This window comes from Amblyomma mixtum, chromosome 10, assembly GCF_055824585.1.
Source record: "Amblyomma mixtum isolate Tamu chromosome 10, ASM5582458v1, whole genome shotgun sequence".
NCBI classification, from domain to species: domain Eukaryota; kingdom Metazoa; phylum Arthropoda; class Arachnida; order Ixodida; family Ixodidae; genus Amblyomma; species Amblyomma mixtum.
The window spans coordinates 174,588,525-174,598,599 of NC_143021.1; the positions used below are offsets into that span (position 1 = coordinate 174,588,525).

Here is a 10,075-nt window from a genome sequence, read left to right on the forward strand (position 1 = left end):
ATGAGCGCATTTCTTCTGCACAGGGCTCTATCCTGTACTCTCAAATAAATCTCATTAGTGTAACTTGTCGTTAGTCCTGCCCTTACACACTGCTTCAAGATCTGGAAGGGTTAACCATCAAGCCGAAATCAGGATTTCGATTCAGAAGAAATGGCATTCGATTCAGAAGAAATGGCACGAAGAGCAAAAAAAAGTGTGTGTGTGTGTGTGTGGGGGGGGGGGGGGGTCGAAATGGGTGAACTGACTGCCACCGCAGAGTGATAAAGATGTCCAAGACTTTTTTGAACACGGAAAACGGAAGGTGCGGGGCTCAGTCCTCAGTGCCGCCGTTCTCATCAGTTCTCCAATGGATACGAGGTTTCCCGTGAACAGGCGCCCGGCTTCTTTGCACAGGGTGAAATGCACGCCTGCTATATGCAGGCTTTCCTGAACTTTCAGTGCTTTCTTTTTTGTTATTCTCTGGTTGTCCAATAATATAAGATGAAATGTATTAAAAAAAGGGACTTCGAGCCGCTTAGGCATAAAAAAAAAGAAAAACACATCAGCCATGGCATTCTTAGGCTAAGCTGCCTTTGCGCCATATAACTAAAGGCATCATCACCAGATCTGCTATGCTAATCATGTTGAAATCTGCAAGGCTATTCACAAGCCGGCGACTGCTTGGAGGAGAAAAAGCTGAAATTAAAGCGAGCAATTAAAGCGACGAAATGGCCTCTATTACCGTAGATTCCTTTTGTAACGAGTGGTATGGCAGTACAACAGAAGCGCAGGCATTATCCAAACAAGCCTGTTGTTTCAGCTGGTCGTGACCGCGAATGGCCTAAGATTACTCGAAGCCTACGTTAAACAACGTTAGTTCGTGACTGGCCCAATATGTAGTACAGCGGCCGTCGTTTGGATTGAGCCGTGCATACGGCTGATGCCTGACGTTTCAGGTTGTTCCAGTTGTCCTAATGGTCCTGTCGTGAGGAAGTGCCATGTCACAATGTTTACCGAAACATCTCCTAAAGACAACTTAATTGTCCAGGTGCAACGACCGCTAGTAATTACGAAACGAGAAAACTGAGTAAACACGCAGGTTGTTGCACGCGGAAATCTTCGGCTGCCTATAAAAATAAATAGCCTTGACCGTTAAAAGCCATTTCTTTGCAGGCGGCTTGCGGGAAGCTGTTGAGCGGCTCTGGGGACTTCCGGAATGAAATAATTGAGTAAGAACTGAAGCATACATCTCTGCCGTTTCTCTACCGTAGGTGGTGGGGACCGGGCAGTAGCAGTCGGAATTGACTGAGCAAACTACAGGACGCCTCGAAACTTACGGCAATGTCTTTCTTCTTGCAGTTCCGTCGTGATGGCCGGCTTACCGCCTTCACATACTAGTTAGTTGTTCGCTTCCTAGTCTGAACGATAACGGCGGGTAACACGCAGGGCAACGACTGAAATTATTTCTTCGACCACCAATTTCCAGCTTAACTACGCCGTTTGTTGTTTGTCTAAAAAAAAAGGGGGGGGGGGGGGGGGGGAGAGCTCACGACGTTCACGTTGACCGCACCGTGGTCGACTAAAGAGACAGATTTATGGCGGCGTTCGAGGGCGGAAACAGAGACATAACTCCAGAGGGCAATTTCAGGTGGCGTGATGGTTGTGTTCTTTACTATATCTTCGTCGACCTGGAGGGAAACGAAACTAGAGGTAATATAGCGCTCGAGCTGGCTCGTAGTTTCTTAGAGAACTGATTGCGGACACGGTTTGGAATAAAGGCTGCCTGGTTGCGTTGCGTGCTCGTAACTGCTGCACGTGTTGCGACCGTAAGTGGTCAGCGTGAATCACGGACCGTAATCGTTAACGATAGTTTCGTCCATCCATTCAATTTGCCCCTGTACAAGTCACAGCTAATGTGCGCCGATTGGGGCCACGCTTCACAGCCATCCATTTCCCGCCGCATCATTTTGCCTCTGCACGAATTGCCATCCCAGCTTTCGATACTGCAGCGAGACTGCTGCTGGTGATCAGAGCTGAAGTAAGGAGCGGTTGCTGGCAGCGTCAAAGCACATAGAAAAATGGCGGTTTAGCATTGATCAGCACGAAATATTGTGCGAAAGCACGCTTTTTAAGGCGAAAGCCTTTAATGCCTCATCGTTGTCGAAAGGTCGTCAGCAGTGGTGTCACGCTTTTCGGTTGGTCGAAATGCTTATGACGTCAGAGTGCGCGGATTCGAAGTAATGAGGTCACCTACGGATGCCTGACACCCCCTTTTGGAGTTTTGGAGCACACGGCAACTAATAGAATAGCTGTCGTCCGCTCCGACAGGGGGCGTAAGGCGTCCGTGGGTGACCACATTACATACCTCATTACTGCGAACAGAACCATGGATACAACCGAACTCATCGAAGCAGAGAGAGGGTCGTGCTAAAGAAGCAGTCAAAGTCGGCAGTCAAAGTGTGTAGCCAAACAAAGCACTAGTACAGCACAAACAGTCTCAGAGTCAATGCCAAATAGTGCGCCAGGAAAGGCTTTTTCGCCTTTCAGCACTTTAAAGAGCCAGAGTGCCCCCTGAATTTTTTTGCATGTGGACACCACCGCCACGTACCTGAAAGCGCGATTGAGCTGTCCACTAACCCAGGGAGCTAGTTAAGCGCGTCGAACTTTTTCATCGTCAGTGCCAATTTACCCATTGTACGCAGGCGGCCTATGCTCTAGTCCTGCGTTTCTGCAGCAATGCTGTCAACGCCAACGCATATTGCTCTGTAGTGCCGTGTTTCTGCCTTCAACGTTGTCCACGTAGAGAGAAAGATGTGCGCTACCGCCACATAGCTCAAAGTGTGGAAGTTAGTTTGATTGTAGCATTAGTTGATGAAGAAGACGATGCGCAATGCATGAACAGCGCGAGAGTATTTTGCAGTTTAACACGGGGTATGTTCGTATGTGACGATGCAGGGTGTTTCACATAACTTGCACAACTTACTTTGTAACATTGTACCAGTGGTTTCTGAACCTTGGCTCAAGTTACGTGTGACATTCTTTATACGTGCCACTGCAGATAACGAAGCAGGCAAAAAGATTTCCTAAAAGCCTTATATTATCTAGTGCGGTGTCAACAATCACTTCAGCTTATGATCGTTATAGTCATTACCAGGACTAGCGTCAAAAATCAACACGGCTACATAACACATGCCTAGACAAAACCAAGTCCTCATGTATAAACGTTGGCAAGCTAGAAGACTGTGATACCTCGCTCGTACTATCCAAACCCTTTTAATCTTTTAAAAGAATTGAACAGATTATTCCCAAAACACTTAGAATGTTTTGTGTTGTCCAGAATCCCACCTTCCTGTCTCCTCTCTGCCTTATCATAGGATGATAAATTTGTCTTTTAAAAAGAACGCCCAGCAATGCAAGGTTACTTTTATCGCGAATGTTTAAATTACACTCGCATGGTATTCTGCGGACCTTCAGTTCTGATATTTCTGCTTCTCGCTGCATGCGCGGCGCTGCCAAAGTATGGGCTCTTCTTCCGTATGTATACGGAACCTTATTTCGAACCCGAGCCTGTATGTATTTTGCAATGGAAACAAACTAACAAGCACCATGAACTCAGGAAAACCAAGACGGCGGAGGTGTCTTCCATCATGACGCATTAGCCCTCGGCAGTCTTCCTCTTCCTGGATGCCGGCACGCACTACCTGTTATCAGCGGAAAGCAAGCCAGCCGCAAGCCCCCCTTATTTGAAAACCTCTTAGGAGGCTGGGTCGGGAGGAGGAGCTTGGGGCGCACTCTCTTTCTCCTCGCTAATGAGTCCTCTGCGCACGGTCTCGTAAAAGGGCAGGTTGGCACGCCGGCTAGTTAACTTTACGAGCTGGAAAACACATTCGCCATTTCCGGCACTTTAGCGCTCCACGCTGACGACGCAACCTTCGCGTGGTGAGGATGTGCCTGTGGAGCAAGTTTCTTTTGAGATAAGCATCGCAAAGCGCTCTCGTGCAAAAAGAGAGGGATAGAGTGAAAAAGGTTCGGCAGCAAGTCCTGTTAGGATGGGTAGTGCACTGGGTGGAGACGGCGGGCTTTAAAATAAAAACAAAAGACTCGTCCTTTGTCAAATAGATGAGCAGAAAATTTGAGTAGCGAAATGCATACAGGGAGGGGGGAGGGATAAACAAGTGAGAGTCGATGTTTTTGCATGACGTTCTTGCTTTTGATATTACTTTTGGAAGTTTTACATGTTGTGACCCATCAAACACGTCATCTGCAGCGTTACTGGCCTTTTGCTGAAAAAAGGACTCTGCGCGGCATCACAGCAAAACCACGTTCCTTGTTACTGTAAACAGACAAATCTTTTTGCTCTTAGAACTTCAAAACAATTGAAGTTAAGTCAGACGTCTTGGGGACAAAGACTTCCCTAAAACATCAACAACTCTCTCGCTCAACGAAAGCCTAGGAATCATTCTGATCAGGACCAGCAGTTCCAAGCATGGGCGTCCGGAGGGGGGGGCAAGGGGGGGCGGTTGCACCCCCCTGGAAAATCACTCACTCGAACCGTGAGTGATGGCCGCACACCAGGGGCGGTGGTGCGCTCAGTCAAAAGGGTAGAAGCAGCCCCGCATGGTCACATCTGCGAAATGCCGCGTCCGGGCGTGCGTCGTTCCGCCGTTTTCAAACCACGCCATCGTTAGCTCTACTGAAGGGCGACCTGTTCCAGACATACAGCGGCACCGGCGAGCATGTGTTTCGAGCCGCCTTGAGATGGGTGTCTGTTTCTTTGATCTCTAGAGAGATAGCGACACGGAGGCAGACAGTGCACGGGGCATCTTGTTTTCGCCTATGTCGTTACGCCGGTCACCGATGAATTCTTAAGGAGGGAAGGACAAATCAGCCGTGTCCACCCCCGCTTTGTCGGGCTGCTCAGGGGCAAGCGGGCGATGAGTTGGCGCCGCCGCCGCTCGCTGTCTCCTCCGATCCACGTGTAGCGCAGTTCGGTAGAAGCGCCGCTTTCAGAATCTCCGGCAAAGGGGATTAGCTGCTTTTGTTCACGGCGACGCAGTCTCCCGAGGCGCCCCCACACCAGCGTTCTTTGCGTCTTCTGTGAAAACCAGCGCCTTTGGTCAACGCAGCCCGATGGCGCCTGCCTGGCTCACCTGTCACCTCTGGCTGGGCCTCAAATCACAACAGCGCCCATGTACTGTGCGTGTCAGTGCATGGTAAAGAGACCCAGGTGGTCGACATTACCCGGAACTCTGTACTACTCCATCCCTCATAGCCTGAGTCGTTTTGGGGCTCTGAACCCCATAAAAACACAAAAACAAATTTTCCGACCGGAGTGGCGAGTGTCCCTTCCCCTCGGAAGTTGCGCGGCGTTCCTTTCACCCCCAAAGTGCGCATTCGGGGATACTGCGGCAAGTAAGCCCTCGCACGTGTGCGCGCCTCTGTGTTTGTGCTTGGGTGTTTTTAGTGGCCGGTTGTCAGCGAAGCTGAGAACAACCAAGACAGCGGACGAGAAAACGACGAGCGGCGAGCAGAGTGTGTGGGGTTGCTCGACTGTGCGGATGCGCAAGCAAGATGGAGCGAGGTGTATGAAGCTGCGAGCGTGCATTTATCTTGTAAATAAGTTTTCGTTGTATATATAGTCATCTTTTGTTTTCAACGTACGCGTTCAACAGTTTTTCCAATCAATGTGTATGATGAGTGTGCACCGAGAGCGTGTAATGAAGCACAGAAGTGAATTTATCACACGTGTAATTACGCAATTCGCCCAGAAAAATCCGAGGCGCCTACAGTTGCTGTTCAAGGAAGACTGACTGAGTGACTGTAGTTGCGTGTTTGCGAACATATTGTGCTGTGTGCTGGTCATCAATCCGGGTGAGTCGAGAACCCGTATGCAGGAAGACTGAGCACTCTTCTCCACGAAGTGATATAGCATCTTTTTGCATTTTTTATTAATTTTAGTTGTTTCATCGTTGATAAACTCCAATGTACCTCTCCTAGCCGCGCTTTAATTTGCTGTTTGTAATTTTTCTTTCATGTGTGCATTTTGTTTAATTTTTATTTATATATAAATAAATAAATTTACTCCGCAAATAGCGCCTTTTTGCTACGAACATACCCCCCCCCCCCCCCCCTGGGGCACCAACGCCCCCCCCCCCCCCCCCCCCCCTGCAAAAAATTCTGCGGACGCCCTTGGTTCCAAGGCGAACTTTGGCACCAGTCGGAGCGCACAGTTCACCTTTTGGGGCAATGTTACTACCCCAAACGTACGGATGTTGTTGTGAGATGCTGACTGAGGTGGGGGATTCAATTGACGGAGCCTTGGAATTATTGTTCCCGAAGGAAACTCGAAAGACTATTTTTGGACAGTTGATCCCTCCCCGTCGAAGAGGCTCTCGAAGGTGTTTTAAGCAAGTTTTCGCACTGCTTATCGCCACTTGCACTCACGCATGAGTTTCCCGAGAATAGCAGCGTACGCTTCCTTGATATCAGGTTAAATATTCTCAAAACACCACATGGAAGGTTGCTGGAACACTGCAGATGCTGGTTGCAGTAGCCGAAGGACTTCATTAAAGGAAAAAAGAAAGCAAGAGCAAGAGCTCGGAAAGACTGAAGACAGATGAAAAATTGGAGTCATGGCTTATAGGCGGCGTGCAAAGCGACGGTCGCGCCGCAGGCGGCGGGTTTCCTCCCAACTTCCGGGAGAGGAAGCCCGCCGTTTGCTGGCCACTTCTGTTTTGTTGCGGCCTGGCCTTTTCTTTCTTTGTGGTTTCTTCGATGAAATAAGGTTCATCCGAACAGAATGGCCGCCGCTCTCGGCCGTGCTGAATTTAAAGCTTATAGCGAACTTTCGAGATAAAGCTTGGAAAGTTACTAAAACGTTCCGGAGCAACGTGGAAGCGGCTCCGCCTGGATGCGATCAATCGAGATGAATCTGGTGGCTTCTTGCATCACAAAGTGATAAAGCGGCGTGCCGGCAGCTTTGAGCAATGAACAAAAAAAAACACTGCAAAGATTCGCGGTAATATGTTTGATATTCTATTAGTTGTTCTTTTATTTATAAAACAGCAGTGTTTTGTTTATTTATACAAAAAAGTGGCTAACACGATTTACTTGATGAAGTTGAGCAACTAGAAAAATAAATGCATATTTTATGTTGAAGATGAAGTGCGCAGCTTCTAGCAACAAGATCTCATTTCTCCATGGGGTCAGTATTTCCAATGTATTGTTTTTTTATTTAACCTTTCCATTGTGCTCGTTCGTTGCTCACCTTCTTGGTGTTTAAATCAGCCTTGACGCTGTATTCTTGAATGTCATTAGTGGCACTCATTCGTTTTCTAGTTTAAGGCCTTCCATGGTGATGTAGTTCTTCTCCTGTCTTGGCAGAAGCCCCGAAAGAGCCACCTAGGTTTTCAAACCTACTTGGATGCTGTTGACAACTTTCTTTTCGTCTTCTCAACAACGTTTTTCGGGTTGACTGCGTCCTTCATTCTTCCGTTTTCCATGTACCATGGTCGTGCATAGTGGCCGTGTGTCACCGTCGTTGGCGTTTCTCGCCATGATCTCTCTAATGCACTTGTGTTAATATTCAACACTGGATTCAAATCTCACTGGTGTACAGCAGAATACGCACCGGTTTACCTGGAAGTGGTCGTCGCTTCTTTTGTTAATGCCGGTAATAAATACTTAAAATAGAAGTGCGGAACCTGCGGAACAGCCTGAGCAATGAATGCGTTGTCAATTGGTACCTTGACAGTGATGTGCTGCTGTTTTGAGTACACATAGAAGAAACACGCTTCTATACCGAGGACATACATCTGACTTAACTTGCGTGTAAAAGCGGCTACAGCAGCGGCTACAGCGGCTACGGCCGTATGCTTAAGCTCCAACTTGCCATCTCGAAACACCAGGTATGGAACACCAGATGCGGTGTTGTCAAAATCTATAATAATATTGCCTCTGCATGAATACGGGCACCAATGGCACCAGCGGTATCGCCGCATCGAGATGCAACTGCAGTAGCCACATTACTTGATGGGCTGTGAGACCATAACTGCTCGCTCGTTACAGCCATCAAGCATGAGCTATCTGTGACCATCGATGAAGAACCAATGGAAGAAACATTTGTGTGTGAGCACCACTTCAAGAAGTGATGCAGTAGGGCCTTGTATCGCAATAGCATCTGGCGTGCAGCACAGCCATGGCTGCTCCAGCATAATCACAAGCCCACGCTTGTGCACTTCTGCTACTACTTCCCTCGAAAATGACTGTATGGCTTCTTCTTCAAGGGCATTCCCATACTCTAGCTGATGACCAAAATGTCCGTTCGGACAAAAACTTTTCAGCCAGTACATGGCGCTCCTTTCTTGATTTTAGTATGATGTACGGCCGACTGCCTGCTGAAATGCGGCATGCCCGCATTTTTTTTTTGCATTCCACAAAGGCTCACCCTGACCCCGGTGTTTTTCTTTCAGATTTTGCTATTTGCTCAGCAGTTCGTACAATGTTGGCAATGTAGTAACACATATCTTCTTCGCTGTTTTCATTGGTTGCCTGGCAACGGTAGAGACCAGACTTTCGCAAATTGCCTTGCACCACAGGTGGCTCATACAGAAATGTTTATTTCATTGGTTGTTCATCGATGGCCACAGATAGCTTGTGCTTGATGCAGTGGCGTAGCCAGAAATTTTGTTCGGAAGGGGGGGGTTCATGTTGCAGCGCGGCCTCCTCATGGAATTTGTGGAGGGATGAAACGGTAGAATAATAACTGCATTGCCATTGACAATGCCATTGTGTATTAGATAACGCTGTGCACTGTCTAGACAAGTGAAATATGTATTTTTTAAAATAAAAGAATGTATTTGTATGTCGTAAAAATAGTGGCAGACATAACTGATACCAATGCTTCCATGTTTTTGCGTATTTAATAAATATCACACGAAGTCTAGAACTATATCAGTCCTAAACCAGCGAAGCAGTGCGTGTCGCTGATATGAAAAACTAAAAGACCATGAAATGAGGAAGCAGAGGAGAAATATTTTAATGAATCTTTGTCGTTCAAGAACCTTTACATTTTTGTACATATGCAACGGCCAGGAAAAAATCTCAATGACGCTGTCCTTAGTTCCAGTGTACTGCGCAGCAGCAGTTGTCACCGGTCATGCAATGCGAGTAATTGCACTGAAATTTTAGTCGGAACAGTGAGCACATGTATAAACGAGGAGTTCTACAAAACATGCATTCGAAGTGCGAAGATAAAGTGGAGTATTAGAAATGCGAAGATATAACCTGATAAAGGACAAAAAAGTGTCAATGGAAACAAAGTCACTGTATCTATACACAAAATCTCGCAACCAGATATTTAAATACACGCATGTCTCAATTAAATCTACGTATCTGAGCAAAAGTCACTCATTATAATGCGTCAAACAAGGCAAATAAACATATTGCGCAATAACGGATAGTAAACTTTACTCACGGAAAGACAGGCGATCCAGGCAAGAACAAAACTATGATAGCAGAAGTCGCGATATGTACTTGGGTCATGCTGCGGTCGGTGACAGTTCGAAAAAAATTTTTTTTTTGTTGGGGGGGGGGGGGGGGTGGCTGAAGCCCCATAAGCCACCCCCCTGTCTTGATGGCTGCAACGAGAGAGCATTTATGGCCCCACAGGCCATCAAGTAATGCGGCTACAGCAGTCGCATCTCGAGGCGGCGGTACTGCTGGTGTCATTGGTGCAATGTCTTCAACCGTCTTCCCAAGAAAACCATCTAAGCAAGCTCCCTTTTTATGCGTCCCCAGTGACCGTACTGTAGGCTTCCCCACACTCTTGGTCCACTTGCACATGACAATTTTCTTCTGTGTCAACGTAGTGCCCTGTAGCAGCAACGCGCTTACATCGTCCACCTGGTCGTGCCTTGCAAGAGCAACTGCCATCTTCCAGTGAAAAGTCGGGAACTGACGCCTGCCAGCAAAATAATAACGAAGTGAGGTTAGAAGATGTGTATTACTCTCTTTCTCATCACAAGCTGCCAACATGCAAGAATCATCAGGGAAAATTGATGACAACAATTCTTTGTGGAATCAGGTAATGCGTGAG

At 47.5% G+C, this 10,075-nt stretch overlaps 1 pseudogene; it reads right to left on the reverse strand.

Moving 5' to 3' along the window:
* Nucleotides 1-7,613: 7,613 nt before the first annotated feature.
* On the reverse strand, nucleotides 7,614-9,708 carry LOC149327788 (uncharacterized; annotated as a pseudogene).
* Nucleotides 9,709-10,075: the final 367 nt, after the last annotated feature.